The sequence below is a fragment of the Hemicordylus capensis genome, chromosome 3, assembly GCF_027244095.1.
Source record: "Hemicordylus capensis ecotype Gifberg chromosome 3, rHemCap1.1.pri, whole genome shotgun sequence".
In the NCBI taxonomy this organism is placed as follows: domain Eukaryota; kingdom Metazoa; phylum Chordata; class Lepidosauria; order Squamata; family Cordylidae; genus Hemicordylus; species Hemicordylus capensis.
The window spans coordinates 11,456,232-11,473,495 of record NC_069659.1 but is presented as its reverse complement, the minus strand read 5'-3'; the positions used below and the strand labels follow the sequence as shown (position 1 = coordinate 11,473,495).

The window sequence follows — 17,264 nt, the reverse complement described above, 5'->3', positions numbered from 1 at the left end:
AACCAGCGGAACTGCCGGTCCCTCGTGCACATTCCTAGTAGGAACTAGTAGGAACTGAACTAGTAGGAACGGAAAAGGCCAGCCTCAGGTACAGCCAGGGGAGGAGGCTCATTTGTCACCTGAGTCCTCTTTCTGGCTTGCTGCATTTAGTTGGTTCCTTCTTCTGGGGAGCTCCCAGCTCCCATACTCAGAAGCGGCCACTCATCATCAGTTGCCCTTTTCTTAAATGCCCCAGTGCAGAGCTGACAGGGCTTAAAGCCTACTTCCAGCCCCGCCCCCTTCCTGACCTTGTTTCCTGTTTCCTGCCCCACCCAACCTAGCTGTCTCCCTGGAGCTGTTCCTTGCAGCTCTCCCTACCTTGCTCTCTCAACTAGGCATCTGCATGAACTGGTTTGGTGGCCCTTTTATGGACTGCCAAACTGGTTCGAAGTGCCAGCGGTTCAGAAGGTAAGGCAGTGGTGGTGGTTACCTTTAAGGATCAGGGGGTGCTCTTATCCCCCCCCTCGCCTGGCCCGCCACGTTTCCCCCTCCGGCACGGTGCTTAAAAATTGTCCCGCGGGGCGGCAGCGTACCTTCTTGCTGCCCCGATACGCGTTGGACCGGAAGTGCCCGGTGTGCGTGCGTGCGCAATGTGTGCACACGGACCAGGCACTTCCTGTCCAATGCACACTGGGGGGGGGGCAAGGAGGTACGCTGCTGCCGCACAGGACAATTTTTAAGCACAGCGCCGGCAGGGAAATATGGGGGGGAGCACCTTCCCCAATCCTTAAATGTACCCCCCACCATCACCACTGAACCGGCCATCGACGGTTCCATGCACATCATTACTCTCAACCCCACTGGGACCTGACCAGCCTGGACCCTTCTCACCCCTGCCATCCCGTGAAGGGAACAGATGCCCCACAGGAGGGATGCCACACTCTCCTCCAGACTCCAAAGGGCCATGCAGGCAACCAGGTAACATGGCATCCCGACACCTTCCACAGTCCATGAACTTCTTTAGCCAGACACCAGCCAAATGAAAGCCAACTTCTGCCCAAGCAGCAGTTGTCTTTTCAGAAGGTGAACGTCTGGATCAGCTGCAGCTCCTCCAGCCATTTCTTGGGCTGAATCTCCTGCACAACCCACTCATTTTAAGGGCAGGAGCCATATCTCAGTGCAAAGACACATTCTTTTCATGCAGAAGGTCCCAGCAGCTCTCATTAAAAGGGTCTTGGACTTTAAAAGATCCATGCCCAACACCTTGGAAAGCTGCTGTAGTATTTATGTCCTAGTTGTGAGTATGCCTAACAACCTTACCTATGGGAAGATACTACAGCTGTTGCCAGTCAGAGAAGATATTACTGGACTATATACCGCTTAGGGCCAACGTATCTGAAAGACTGCCTCCTCACACAAGAAGCTGTCTGTCAGGTGTGTCCTGCGGCCCTCAGAGGCTTATTTGGCAGCAAGAAGGGGTGTTTTTTTTCCCCTGTAGTGGTGCCCAGCATGTGGAACTCCCTGCCACCAAAGACTTTATTACATCCAGCTTTCTGCTGGTGTTTCCTTCCTCAATCCTTCTAGTTTCTCTTAGTACTGTCTTTGTGATAATGTGATTGATTTGGTTTTAGTGTTCATTTTTAGCAACTGTGTTAGCATTTTTGGTTTGTTGTGTTTATATTTTGGGTTTTTTTAATATGAAAAAAGCTGGATACACCTGTTAGGTCTTTTCCAGCCCGACCTGGAGAAGCCAGGGGTTGAACCCGAAACCTTCTGCATGCAAAGCAGATGCTCTAACACTGAGCTACGACCCCATCCCCCATGCCATATTATAATAAAATAGGTGACCAAATGATCTTAGGGTAAAGCAGCATCATAAGTTCATGACAGAAGGTAGAAGTGGTCTATTCTGGAAGATATTATCATGTTCTCCTATTTAAATGTGTCCTTCCTAAAGGCCCACATTATCTTTCCTCTGCATCCCAATTCTAGGTTTGTTGGTTTTTTTTAATGTGTTGCAGAATCAATAGCATCAATGCAAACATTAGTTCATTCTGAATATATCCAATATTAAAAGAATTAGTAATGTCAGCTTCCTCAGCCCCTCTAGAATTCAGCCCTGAAAATTCTGCTGCTTATAGTAAAAACTGCGTATTTGCGATTCGCCTTTTGCTTTGCTTTCAAAATTTGGATTAAAGTGCAGTGACTTTTTGCTTTTTCACGGTGGCTGAAATGGGTGAGGCGAAAGAAGAGAGGCAATAAAAGTGGGAGCCAGCAGTTTTGGCTCTGTGCTGTTTGCAGATAGACTGAATAAAACAAATTTAGTAGATCGTTTCAGAAATCTGCACTTACACCACAGCCCATCTCAACATTCCGAAACTGATATGATACCTCCATAAAGCTCTGGAGTCGGCTTTGAAAAGGTATTTTAAAGCAAAATACCAACAATAATGGAACACCAAGAGGTAGTTCACAAGGCAGCGGGCGGGGGTGGGTAGGGTGGTGGGGGTGGGAAGGGTTACTAAGACGAGTGATGCTAATATTCAGGGGGGAATCATACGTTATGATTCAGCACACAGCTCCAAAGGCTGGGACAATGCCTCCAGGAATCCCACAATCCACCGTATGGCATGCACGATGCATTGGCAGCCTGGCTCGCACACAAGCTGCAAGCCTGGGTTAAGGGAACGTTTGCTCTCTTAACATCTGTTAACAGCCGGGCAAGAAGAGCTGAGCTAGGTGGTGCTGGCCCACCAGGATCAGGCCCAATCCCGGCGGTTCTCACACGCAGCCTAACCCAGACTGGGCATCCTGAGCTTGGATTAGGCTGCATGTGGGAACAGCCTCCAATACTATATACAACTGGGAAATTAAGATTACATTATGTCCTTGTTTCAATGGATGATTTGGCGTTTAGAGGTATGTCACCCGTTCCAGAACAGAAGAGAGCTGGTCTTGTGGTAGCAAGCGTGACTTGTCCCCTTAGCTAAGCAGGGTCTGCCCTGGTTGCATATGAATGGGAGACTTGATGTGTGAGCACTGGAAGATATTCCCCTGAGGGGATGGAGCCGCTCTGGGAAGAGCAGAAGGTTTCAAGTCCCCTCCCTGGCAGCATCTCCAAGATAGGGCTGAGAGAGACTCCTGCCTGCAACCTTGGAGAAGCTGCTGCCAGTCTGCGGAGACAATACTGAGCTAGATAGACCAACGGTCTGACTCAGTATATGGCAGCTTCCTATGTTCCTATCATAGAGTAGCAATGGGCAAACTCTTCGATTCCCCCATTGGAATGGCTCAGGAGAGTAATCCCACCTCCCCAAATCAGAAACATTTTGGCTTATTTCAGTCAGTCCCCACTCTGAGCTAGGGATGTGCGAACTGGTTCAAATTCAAACTGGTTCAAATCCGAACCAGGGTGGTTTGAAGGTTCGAATTCGAACCAGACCAGCCATCAGGGTTGAGCTGCAGGTTCGAATTCGAACCAAACAGAGGGTGGTTCGATTCAAACTGGTTTGAACCCCCAAAAGTGGGTGGGGTGGTAGCTGGCACCTAGGGGTACCTACCACCCAACCCCAAAGCAATTGGACATTCGTACAATTTTTAAATGAATTTTTGAAATTTATTTTTTTTTTCTCATAGGGTAGAATGGTACTTGAACCAGCCCATTATTCCCTATTGTGTAGCACCCATGGGTGCCAACAACCACCCAAACCCCAAAGCAATTGGACACTCCGATTTTTTATGAATATTTGAAATATTTTTAATTATTTTTCTCATAGGGTATAATGGGACCCAAACCAGCCCATTATCCCCTATTGTGTAGCACCTAGGAGCACAAAGGTGGGGTGGGTGGTAGGCACTCAGGGGTACCTACCACCCCAAAAACCCCAAGGCAATCGGATACTCCTCCGATTATTGGTGAATTTTAAAAGTATTTTTGAATTCCTCATAGCATATAATGAGGATTGTAGCAAATGTATAGCTTCACGTCGGGGGGGAAAGGGTGTCATAGAGCAGAGTGTGGTGGGTAGTAGTTCCTAGGGTGGGCAAGGAAACTATCAGAATTATTTGAAAGGAATTGGGCAAAAGGCTGATTTTTAAGTGATTTTTGAAGCTTATGCGTCTTTAAGGTTTTTCTCCATAAAGAAGCATGGAGGTGTCAGCAAATGTATAGCTTCACGTTGGGGGGAAAGGGGTGGCCTAGAGCAGAGTGTGGTGGGTGGTAGTGCCCAAGGGGGGCAAGGAAGCTGTCAGAATTATTTGAAAGGAATTGGGCAAAGGGCTGATTTTTAAGTGATTTTTGAAGTTTATGTGTCTTTAAGGTTAGCAGATGAGAGTGGATTCATGGTTTGTCATTGAAAATCTAATATGCTACCAAAGAATCTACACTCAGAACACCTCAGAAACAACAAAACCCAGTACCCCATGGGTTAGCAACCCATGGGGGTGGTTGGCACCATCTATGCACTAGGCCACCACTAACTCTGGACCATCCCAGCACCCCACAAGTGACTTTAAGGTTTTTCTCCATAGGGAAGAATGGAGGTTTCAGCAGCCCCATAACTGCACTTGGGGGGTGCTGGGGTGGCCCAGAGCGAGGGTGCCAACCACCCCCATGGGTGCAAGGCCTTCCCGACTTTAGGTATGCATGCACAGCCCCTTTGCAAATGGGAACTTGAATGTGGGAAGGTCAGGAGCAGGGTTAGCAGGTGCAGTCCCAATATTCTGTACATAAAACCAACATCTCCACTGGGCTAAAATAAACAGGGTGCATTCTCACGCATGGTTGAAAAGATGCAAAATGTACCAGTCTCTCCAGAAATTGGATTCACCAGAGGCACAAGCACCATTCAGATATTTTTAAAAAGCACTGCTGTAACCATGAACAGCGACGCAAATGGGTTGGAAGTGTTGGGAATTCTCTCTGGTAGGAGAATTCCTTTTTCACTACAGCAGAGTGCACAGAGGCACAACACAGCGGAATTTGGTTAGGCATGCATGTATGCTGAGAGTAAAGTAACTTGGAGCCAGTTCATAGTTTCAAATCAATATAAATGGTATTTATTAGAGAACTCCATTCTGGATAGGAAAGTGAGGAGTTAGGATCTCTAATCTAGCTAGCTAGCTGGAAGCAGATGGATTCTGCATCTCTGCACACATGGTACAGGGGAGAGGAGCTTGCATGTTGCAAGATAGAAGGAACAGGAAAAGAAAAAGGTAAAAGGAAGTGCAAAGCAGGAAGGAAGGAAGTTAGTCCCTAAGAGTAGCAATCTACATTCCAAAGAGATAGTGTCAGAGCAGTAGAGAAGGGATGACCAATGTCTTGACCTCTAGCCCTCTGACTCGCTAGTCTGTCCTCCACTGTCATTGAGACAAAAGACAGTGCATAGTCCTTCACTTCCAACATGAAGTCCTGTTTCTAAACCATCAGTCACCCTCCCGCCCTGCTGCTCAAGCTTAGAGCAGCATTTGAACCTTACCTGTGTTGGTGGGTGCTTCAGGGATCGTCCTGCTGGTGCAATCCAGCCTCACAATCATCGAAGCGGCCACCACCATCATGGATAGGGAGCGTCCCTGTTCAGACAAATGACACACTTTGGGGTGGGATGAGAGGGTGACTGATGGATTGGGGACAGGATTTCCAGTCCATTTGCACCGCTGTAGATTGTTATAGAAGTGCTTTAAAAAATCTGAATGGGGCTAAGAGGTATACATAGCTCCACCCTCAGGGGTGTCCCCAAGTGAACACCAGGGAAAGTTTGTAACTACTGCTTCCTTGTGTGTTTGTGTGGGTGTCTAAATATACAAGCTCAACCTTCACAAATATGCCACTAGTCATAGGGCTGGGCATTTTGGTGGTAATTCTTTTTAGGGATGTGAGGATTGATCTGTGGGTGAATTGACGCAACTTGAATCTGGGCGATTTGAATGATTCAACCTCGAATTGAATCACCCTTGAGGATATGTACCAGATTTGAGGTAGAATCAAATGAGCTCGAATTGATTCGATGATTCGAGCTTCCATTTTGTCCCCAGCGATTTCCATTTTGTCCCCTCCGAGCTTCTGCCATCACTACCGGGGGTGATGACAGAAGCTGGGAAGGGACAAATTGGGAATTTTAATGTGTGGATTCTCCATTGGGAAATAACTGTGTGTGGATTCTCAGTTGTGGAATAACATCTTCTTAGGGATTCCCTGTGAAGAAGTCATTTCACAACTGAGAATCCACAACACATAAAAATTCCTAAAAATTCACCCCTTTCCCTGATTCCTTTGGGGGTTGGGTGGCAGTTGGCACCCAGTGGGGCCCTGCCACCAAACCCATTTTGCTGTCCCTCAGCCATTAAAAATTTGGCCGAATCAATTCGAGGGCAGATTCAAGGGCAGCAGTTTCAAGCTTGAATCGAATTGCAAAAATTGTTTCATGCACATCCCTTTTATGTTTCCTGCAGAATGTGCATTGGCTCACTTGACGGAACTCTCTGCTGTGACCTTGAGTGTACATGGTTCTGTTCTCCACTTGCCTACAGTATGTAGCCTTGATTTTTGAGTGTTAATTTGAGAAGGCAGTTATTATGTTAAGGATTTTGCCTTGTAAGTGGTGTGTGTGTGTGTGTGTGTGTGCATGTGTGCGTGCGTGCACGTGCATATGTGCATGTGCTGATTTTGAAGCCCTTCTGATCTTTCCCAGAATGAATCTGTGAATATTAAAGAATGACAAAATATTGGCTCTTTAATATGCAGCTACAATATGAATAAACAGCAACAATCCTCCCAAGTGATAATCTCAACATCTGGCAGCATCCCACCCCCCTTACTTTTTCTTAGCATAATCCATGGAGACGTATATTCAAAAATTTCAATTTTGTAAAACCTCCCATCCCACCCACACTTGCTCACCCATTTGCCCACCTAGTTTTGTCTGGGTGTGTGTGTGTGTGCTTTCCACCACCCCCCCCCCCAATTTAAACAAGGTGATTATAAAAAAGGAAAGATTATAAGGAATGTAAGTAATTATACAGAAAGAAGAACTATTAAAACAGCGCTGGGGAATGAATGAGCTTCGGAGCCAATAACTATCTGTCCAGAGTCTTCCACTCCACCCTTGTACTTTCTTCTTATATTATTTTTTCAGTTGTCGATTTAAGATTGTAGGCTCCTTGGGAGTAGAGACCTGTCCTTTTGCTGTGCAAACTCCTTGCCAATCGGAGGTGGAGGAAAGGCCTCTGACTTAGCTATGCTATCAATGGCTAGGGCAAGGTCAGGGGGATAAATCTGGTCCCGGTTTCCTTCCTCCGCCTGTGACTTTCATCTCTCTTCCATCTTGTCAATACCCTTGCTCAAGTGCCTAATTCGAATTTCTGTTTTAGCATGATTATATCCATGCAGTTCTTGCTACTGCAGCTTCACAGATTTTGTTTATTTTGGGTGGGGTGGGGGGAGGCTGATTTTATTGAACTAGTTTGTTTATTGAAATGCTGGTACTTTAAAAAATGTATTGCCCTTTTACTGCTGGGTGTTATGAATTAGTGAAGCGCTTGGGGCACCCTTTCTAGTCGAAAAGCAGGATACAGACTGAAGAGGATATGGAATGAAACATCACTCTGCACAGTGCCCCATGCACAGATAACACTGGATTAATCATCATCACCATAGTTACAGTCATCACCATCACTGACTTGGGAGAAGGATATGTCAAGGATCATGTACTAACCTGTCTGGACATTAAGGTCAGCCTTGGAGGCTCAGCTGTGCTTCTTGGCAGCTGGCTTGCTGCACAACGCGGCAACATGGTTATAACACGCTGTGGCAGTCCGGCTGCCCAGAAGCAGTGGGCAGTGGCAGCAGCGGTGGACGGAGTGGCAAGGAGAGCAAGTGGGCAACTCCACCAGTTGGGTGGAGGGGTGTGCAGTCCACCAGTTGCTGCCCAGGCACCTGGCTAGGTCTGCCCAGAAGGTGGGTTGGCCCTGCCTTTGGTTTGTTGGGTGTCACATGGCCCAGGCTTTCGTCGCCCTAGGCAACCGCCTAGTTTGCCTACTGGACGGGCCGACCCTGACTCTATGTTCCTGTCCCATCAAAGGTGTGTCCCATCAAAGGTGGGGGCCCATGGAAGAACCTTCTCTGTGGTTGCACCCTGCTTGTAGAATGCCCTGAGGCAGGCCTTCCATGAGGCAGGGGGAAGCAGTCACCTCAGCTGTGGAAGTGTGGCAGGGCACAGGGGGCATTAGGTGCCAGGGCCACCATCCACTGCCACCGCCCTTCTGCGCCTTGCTATGGGCATGCAGCTCGTTGATGGGCTGTCATGCTGCGGAGATAGGTAGGTGGGTTTTGCTAATCGATCAGGAAGTTATTTCTAGCTGAAAGATGGAAGGAAGGGACCCCATCTTTCTTCCTGCCCCACCCAGCTCTTCCTACCTCTGGGGTCATCCTCCCCTTTTACACTGTCTCCTTCCTTTGGCCTCCTGGCTGCTTTGCCTCAGGCAGTAAAACATCTTGGACTGCCCAGGGAATGCCCTCCCTAGAAAGGAATGGCAAACAGCCCTCCACACGGTCCTCCACATGAGCCCACTCACCGACTGCGGTCCAGTCTTGCTGTCCATGCTAGGGCTGTCTCCAGGTCTCCAGAGGCCTTCATCAAACTGCCCTCCAGGGTCCCCCACTAATTGGGGGGCGGGGTCTGGAGCAAACTGTTCCGCCACCCTCTCAGCAAAGCACAGAGGGGGGGTCTCAAGGATCAGCAAGAGGTCCTTCCGAGGGCCCGGGGCCCTTGGCAGGTGCCCAGTCATGCCAGCCCTGATGCCTGGCATTTCAAGTCTGTGCCCAGGCCTTTTAATATACTGTGTTTTTATTATTATTATTATTATTATTATTATTATTATTATTGCATTTATATCCCACTCTTCCTCCAGGGAGCCCAGAGCGGTGTACTACATACTTGAATTTCTCTTTTACAACAACCCTGTGAAGTAGGTTAGGCTGAGAGAGAAGTGACTGGCCCAGAGTCACCCAGCAAGTCTCATGGCTGAATGGGGATTGGAACTCGGGTCTCCCCAGTCCTAGTCCAGCACTCTAACCACTACACCACGCTGGCTCTCACTATGTTTTCACTGGCTTCACTATGCAAACCCCAGTGTATTATTTATTGAGTGGTGCTGAATTTGTTGTTACTGTCCTTATATTAATATGCATATTGTTTTGTGCTTTTAATATGTTCAGGCCATTTGGGAGGCTTTCCTGCAGGGCAGGGCAGAAATCTCATCCACCAGTCAAGAAGCAAATAAATAAAATAACTAGTTCTTTTTCTAGAAAAGCAGGTGTAACTGTAATCCTGCCTACTCAGAGCTGAGTCCCACTGTGTTCAATGGGGCATATATATTTATTTATTTTATGGTTAAATTTATATACTGCCTTTCATTAAAACAATCCCAAGGTTCTGGGACACAGAAAAACTAAAACGAGACTATAAAAATAGACAATTAAAATATGAAGCTAAAATATAAAAACATGAATCTGACTAAAAAGATTTAAAATACAAGCATCAAATAACCATACAAAATACAATATACAAAAAAGCAGCAATAGAGGCAATCATATAAATGCCTGGGTTAAAAAGCCAAGATTTTACATGCTTTCTAAAAACTGTGATGGAGACTGAGGAGTGAATAGCCACCGGGAGAGCATTCCAGAGTCCAGGGGCAGCAACAGAGAAGGCCCTGTCCCGAGTGCATGACAGCCGAGCCTCCCTCATTGTTGGCACCCAGAGCAGAGCCCCCTCAGATGACCTCTTCAAGCAGGCAGTAACCCTTGGGAGCAGGCGGTCCCTCAGGTATCCCAGGCTCAAACCGTTAAGGGCTTTAAAGGTCAAAACCAGCACCTTAAATTGGATCCGGAAACGAACTGGCAGCCAGTGCAACTCTTTCAGAATGGGTGTGATGTGATCCCAGTGGGCAGCTCCAGATAAAATCTAGGTGCTGCAGTTTCCAAATATTCTTCAAGGGCAGCCCCATGTAGAGTGTGTTACAATAATCCAGCCATGACGTAACTAAAGCATGGGAAACTGTGGCCTGATCTGCCTTTCTGAGAATGGGATGCAACTGGTGCACTAGCCAAAGCCATGCAAAGGCACCCCTGGCCACCACCTGAGCTTCCAAAAGCAGAGCCGGATCCAGCAATATCCCCAAGCTGCTTACTCCCTCCTAGGTGTCTTCACTCCATGCAGAGACCTTTCCTTCCAGTCCTTGATTCCTGAGCACACTCTGTAGTTCCTCAGCAGTGGGAGCAATGCACTCTGCACTTAGGAACATAGGAGGAAGCTGCCACTTACTGAGTCAGACCATTGGTCTTTCTAGCTCACTATTGTCTTCACGGACTGGCAGCGGCGTCTCCAAGGTTGCGGGCAGGAATTTCCCTCAGCTCTACCTCGCAGATGCCAGGGAGGGAACTTGGAGCCTAGATGCTCTTCTCAGAGCTGCGGGTTCCATCCCCACAGGGGAATCTCTTCCAGTGCTCACACATCAGGTCTCCCTTTCATATGCCGTCAGGGCAGACCCTGCTTAGCTAAGGGGGCAAGTCATGCTTGCTACCAGAAGACCTGGGCTGAGCCTTGGCATGGGAAACAGAGCCGTGGCACCAGTCCAGCCTCGCCAAGTAGCCTCAGCAGTACCATCTCCAGGCCGGCCAGCCAGTGGTTAGGAGGAAGCAGCTTTGGGGGTGGGGTGGGGTGGGGTGTCTTTGCCATTTCTCAATGACATCTGTCGAGTCTGCAGCGGGACAGGCGGAGGAAGGAGCGAGGCCAGGCAGGGCAACACCTGGAAGAATCCACCCAGGGCCGGGCAGGAGGTCCCACTCCCCCAGGGAGCCTGGCCTGGGGCCCTGCTAGGCGATGGGCAGGGAGGCGGCAGGCTGGGCGGCGGAGCCCGAGCCAGCGCTGCCTCCCCCACCCCCGTGTGAATGGTGCAGGCCAGCTTGCGAATGCATGTGTGGCTGCTGCTGCTGGCGGCGGCGGCGGCTGCCCATTCCCAGGCAGCAGCGGCGGCGGCGGCGGCGGGGGATTGGCTCCTGCCTCCCATTCATGCAACCTGCCTGGCTGTGTGCGCGCGCGAGCCTCCCTCTCTGCCGTTCCCCCTCGCCCTCCTATGTGTGTATGTATAAGAGAGCCCGAAGCACGCAGCGGGGAGAGCCAGAGCCAGAGCGAGGCGGCGGCGGCGGCGGCAGTGAGCAGGGACGCGGTTTCTATTTTTTGGGATTGCAGCTCGCTTAGCCTGGACATTTTCACGGCTCCCCCCCACATCCCCTTACAGTCCCTTCCTTTCCCCTCGCCTGGAGAGAAGCCGAAGCGGAGCAGGCTCGGGGCTGTGTTTCCCTCCCTCCCTCCTCCTCCTCCTCCTTTTTTTGGTGGTTGGCATGGCTGATCTTCGGGGCTGCTTTTAGGATGCGATGCTGCTGTTCCTGGGGCTGGCTTTAGTTTCTCCCCCACTTTGGGATCGAGCTGCTGGGCAGCTGCGAAGGAAGGCGATCTCTGCAGACATGGTAAGCTGGGGAGGGTTTTCTTCTGATGATCAACCTTCTCCTTGGGTCCCCTCCCTGCTCTCCCTCTCCCCCCCCCCCACGGTTCAGGATTTTAGAAGCTCTGCCCAGCTCTCTCGCGGTCTCTAGCTCCCTTCCCCCCACGCCCTGATCATTTTGTGCTGCAATATAATTTTTTTTTGGGGGGGGGGAATGGAAATGAGCACCATCTTTCCCAGACGTATGGATTTTTCTATGCATCACCTTGCATAGGCGAAGGGGGCTGTGGCGGGCGGTGGGGAGGCAAGCCCCCCATCAGTGGCTTCTCACAGTCTTTTGCAATGGCTTGCATCTCTTCTGATGGGGGGGCGGCGGTCTCCAGCACCACCACCGCCACTCTCCGAGCCTCTCCTCTTGCAGACACCAAATCTATGCAGCTTCTTGGGTTCAATCGCAGCGCCGGTTCATCGAAGGAGGCAGGCGGCGATGCAGGCTCATGAGTCCCCTACCGTGTAAACTGGGACAAGCACGCCTTCTCTGTACTGGAAAGCTGTAGTTTGCAAGCCTGGGTGTGTGATGGGGAAAGGGTGATGACCCCCTTTCGCTTTCCAGTCCTTCTGGAGAGGAGGAGGAGGAGGAGGGCGGCAGGATCCAGCCCCTCAGATCTGCTGTGGAGATAGGGTAAGGAGGACCAGCTTTGCTAATAGATCAAGAAGTTATTTCTAGCTGAATTGAAAGCTAGAGGGAAGGGTCCCCATCTTTCCTCCTGCTCCACCCAGCTCTTCCCACCTTTGGGGTTCATCCTCCCTCCTTCCCTTTTTACACTGTCTTCTGGTTCCTTTGGTCTCGTGCTAGTTCTGTTTACATCTGGATCTGTGTTGGCTGAGACCCTAGTTCGCTCCGGCCACAGTCCTACACACACTTTCTAGGGATAAGTAAGCCCCATTGAATTCAGTGAGATTTATTTCCACAGAAATCGTGCCTGGGATTGGGCTGCATGGCACATTTTGTTTAAAAATAGGGTAGAGAGTCTTCTTTTTTTAAAACTAAAAGGCTGTGCAGAAGCTTTTCCAGGGGTACAACTTAAAAGGAAGGAAAACTAACCTCTATCCTTCTGTTGTCATGTTCCTAACTTCTGGCATTTTTAAAGGTTGTTTTTTTTTTTTTAAACCCCTCTGGGTGATTTCCTGCCCCCACCCCATGTATGTTCAAATTCAGATTGACTTTTTAAAAAATGGGGCTCATTTGTAGATGGCAGAACAATGTATCTTATATTGCTACCGTACATTAATGTTGTATTTGTTGGCGGGGAAGGTGGGATCTAATTGTACTAAAGTAGCTGGGATTTCAAACTTGGAAAGTGCCCGCCTTTAACTTGTGTGGTGCTTAAAAAAAGAAGAAGAACTGTTGTAAGAATTCACACCCAGAAATGTTGCATTTGCAATGTATTGCCATCCCTGTGTTGTGTGTGCAGTCTTACCATACTGAGAAATGGCTTGTCTTTTGAAATAAGTGGCTGCCGTGCTGCAAATTATTCCCTTCAATTTAGCTGAGTTGTACTTGGGTTGTTATTGCCTTGCCTTCTAAAAAAGTTATATTTTAGAATGTCTTAAAAAAAAATATCAATGCAACTCCCTTTTTACTTCGAACACAATTGTTTTTAAAAGACATATTGAATAGTCATGCTGTGATTCTGATTGACTAGTGCATTTGATAAACTAGACAGAAAGTTTACTGTCTGGTCTGCCTGTTGCCTGCCTTTTTATTGAACAAGGGAGGTGTAACTTATGCAAGGCACTGTATTTGTGTGCCTACTTGGTTCATTTATGGCAGAGCTCACTTCTGAAAGGGTTGTAATGCTATGAAGGTGGCTGGTGTCCTCCATCCAATACACACTATCACAGGCCATGTGCTCTTACTATCTTAGTATCTGTCACAACGACAGATAGGAAATGGAATATGTGTGCAATAGAATTGGGTTTTTTGTTTTGTTTTTACCTTTAGACCCAGGAAGCACACTGAATCAAGGGCAAAATAGCGTCCATGTTTGCTCCTGGAGCAGAATTAGGGGAAAGCTGCCTGATTGGTTATGAAGTCAAGCAATTTGTCTCTGTTTAATTTATTTCATTGGCCATTCCAGAGCCAAACACCTTTCCCTTGGTGCACCTTCCCCCTTTCTCAGCCTGTAGCTACTTTGCAGGGAAGCTAGCTTGCTCTAGCTGGTAATATTTTTCCCCTCTGCATGCCAGGCAGAACTTGAGGGAATGGGGCAGGGGCAACCTTTTACCAAACCTTTGCAGTGTGGCAGAAACAGAAAATTGGTGACAGTAGTGCAGGGTAGATTATTGTTATAAATTCTCTCTCTCTCTCTCTCTCTCTCTCTCTCACACACACACACACACACACACACACATACCATTTGTCTGATTCGAATATCACACTGTTTTGCTGTTCTGTGGCTAGCTGCAACTTCCGCCTTCTTCCTGATCAGGATGCTGGATCCAAGCCTATTATAAGCTGCTGGATAATTTCAGATTGTTTGGGACCCCTAGGATTTCCCATTGCAACCATCTCCCTTTAAGGCAAAAGCTGTTTGGACAGAAAAAAAACCCCATCTCTGAATTTCTGGGAGGCAGCAACGTGTAGTGAGGTGTGCTGAGGTGGCAGAGCATTTGCTAAAGAGAGCTTTCACTGCTTAGCTCTATGAAGGCATGCCCAGCACATGGATGTGCTGCGTTTCCTTGGGAAGGCGACTGGCACATGTGTGCCACATGTGTGGTTGTATGTGTGTGTGCATGTGCGTTGCTTACAACCTGTTTCTCCTGAAAGTGTCTGGAATTGGTGAACTGTGTAGAAAAGAGCTCTCCACTCCTACAGAGTCTCTTACTCCTGCCTAGCCATCTTTCTTCATTTTGTCTTCTTTGCTGCCCCAGACCTTTTGTCTAGGATGCCTCTGTGTTGAAAGTCTTGTGTTTATTTTGTCAAGTGTGCAGGTCTGGAGACTGTGAGGAGATGAAGATTGTTTCAGATTTACTGGAAGAGACCAAAAGGTTGTGACTTTGAGTAAAAATGAAGAGGAAGTGGTCATTATTTCTCTGGATTCTGGGAGTATAGAGGTTAAGTGTGTGTGTGTGTGTCTGTGCATGGGTGCATGTGGTTTAAAAGTTCAAACTTGCATATTTTGCTCACCTACTTGCAATGATCACCTGCCCTCTTTTATTTTCAGTGAATTAAAGTTGTAGCAGTAATTGGGGAGATGGTGGGGAGAGTACTGTTCTAACTTTGTGTTGTTTCAAGGGGCTAATTGGGACCTGAGATTTCTTTCTTCCCCCACCCCCCGGGGTATCTAATAAGAAAGAGACCATCTCTTAACATACTCCTGCTCTTTATTTATTTTTGACCCATCATTTCTGTGCATTCCCTCATCCAGGAGTGCAACAGGATGGACTATGGTTCCACTTTTAAAAGAGGCAAGATGCTTAAATAAATAAGTAAAGTCTCCCTTCCCTTCCCCTCTTTCTTTTTTCCACTAGGGAATGTCAGATCTAGTTTTGTTCAAATTTCTGCTTCGGTGGTTCATTTTCTGTCAGAATCACATCCTTACGACGAAGCAGAACTGAGATCTTATGTAACATAATGTTTCCAGATCTAACATTGCAAATACTATCGTAAAGAGAGGTAGGGAGGGTGTCTGGATAGTTGAGTGGCATATGATACGAGTGGTTTCCTATTAGGGATTTCAAATCAATGTTGCTTTAAATCCTTAATCCCAAAATGCTTGGATAGACATCATTTGGATAAGATTGTTTGTCTTTTCTTCCCCTCACCCTATTCAGATCCATAAGGCTCCTTGCTCTGCAGTAGTCCTATTAATGTCTTAAATATTAGTAAGACCATGGGGCCACTTTTGTCCAGGGTCTGAATGGGAATCTCGTGGTCTAAGGCTGGCATGTAACCTCGTGGATTACCTGGCACATGTCTCAGAAACCCTCTTCAGGCCCCAAGGGAACAGGGGTGTGCAACCTGCAATTTTGCACCTTCCCCTACAGTTGTCAGACATTGTGACATCTCTGTATTGGAGGCCAGGTAGACATACCAGAAACTTGGCTTTCTACTCTTGCCTGGTCAACAGAGCAATATATGCCATCTCCAGCACACAAGATCTCCAACCCTGCCTTCATCCTGAGCTCAAGTCATCAGTCTAGCAACATACAGCAGGCATTCTGGTTTGGAAGTCCATGCGTGGATGTGGGTGTATCCCCCCAGCCTGTGTGTATATATATATATAGGCCTGGTCAGGATATATCACACCCTGGCCAGACCTGGATGACTATGAAATGAAAGCAAAGCCGTACGCTCAAATTAGCACATCAAGATTGTGATCGGGTTCCATTGCTCAACAGCTGTAGGTTTGCTTGTTGGCTAGACATAGGAGTGCTATTCACATGTTAAGCTGTACAGAAGTACAAGTATGCGTACACACTTTCGTGTGAATGACTATGCCTGTGTTAATGCTAAAAGTCAACAGGAGAACTGGGCCCCTTGAAAATGTGGCATTTAGATTGTGTGCACTGCAGTGTGAGTGTTGTTGAAGACATGTACATACAGATCAACAGTTGTGTATACACAGTGCCCAGACTGCACGTTCATTGAACTTCTACATGATCCCCACCACATGTTAAGGTCATCTGAGAAGGTCCGTCTCCAGTTACCACCACCAATTCGTCTGATGGCGACTCAGAAGCGGGCCTTCTCTGTAGCTGCTCCCGGGCTGTGGAATGCGCTCCCTGCGGAAATCCGTAATCTGAGTTCATTATTGGCCTTCAGGAGAGCCCTTAAGACTTTTGTTTGGCTTGGCCTTCCATGGTTTTTTAACTGTTTTTTAAACTGTAAACGTTTGGTCTGGTTTTCCAGGGTGTTAAAACTGTTTTAAATATTTTTTAATTGTTAATTGGTTTTATTTATTTATTTATTTTAGTTTTTTTATTTTAACTACTTGATTTTAATTGTTTTTATTTTAATGTAAACTGCCCTGAGCCATTTTTGGAAGGGTGGTATAGAAATCAAATATATAAATAAAATTTAACTAGTGGGTGAATGGGACTGTGGTAAAGCAATATATTTAAATAAATTTGAGCCGAATTACACACTAGTCATCTTTGTGGCCCAAGTTGGAAATTAAGGCATTCAGGAAAGTGATCTCACAAGTAGTTGTCTTGCGATGTTTTTAATCCTGATGGAGGAACTGCAATCTCACCCTTCCCCTCCATCCTCATTATGCTGGTTGTGCCAGCAGGCTTCTATGCTTCTTAAAATAGAGGAATTGGCACTCCATGATAGAATGTTGAAAGACAGTGTTGGTTCAGGGAGGGAAGTGAAAATTTAAGTGTGGCAAGGGGCAAGCTCACATAGGGCCTGGGGACGTGGGGTGGTGATGGGGAAAGGAACAGGAATGCTGGAGAGGTTAACATCTAGGAAGCTTGCTAGGAAAAAGGAAACCTGGATAGCAGAAGCAGGGTACATGGGAAGCTGCCTTATACTGCGTTAGACCATTGGTCCATCTAGCTCAGTATTGTCTACACTGGCTGGCAGCAGCTCTTCAAGAATTCAGGCAGGAGTTTCTGCTAGACCTACCTGGAGATGCTTCCAGGGATTGAACCTGGCAAAGCAGATGCTCTATCACTGAGCTGCGTATGCTTCTGATTAACATAGGGAGCTACCTTAGTAATGAGTCAGATCATTGGTCCATCTAGTTCAGTACTATGTACACTGATTGGCAGTG

The 17,264-nt window shown here is 47.6% G+C and overlaps 1 protein-coding gene across 7 annotated transcripts in view; it reads left to right on the top strand.

The window, feature by feature from the left end:
* The window catches only part of TENM4 (teneurin transmembrane protein 4), a 1,105,140-nt gene that overhangs the window by 281,070 nt on the left and 806,806 nt on the right, over positions 1 to 17,264 (top strand). Inside the window, exon 1 of one of the 7 annotated variants that reach the window (XM_053305918.1) lies at positions 11,009 to 11,506. The exons of the other annotated variants lie outside the window; for them this stretch is intronic. The gene's annotated coding sequence lies outside the window, so the exon portion shown is untranslated. Of the gene's footprint in view, positions 1 to 11,008; positions 11,507 to 17,264 lie in introns of those variants that run through there. 7 annotated transcript variants of the gene reach the window in all.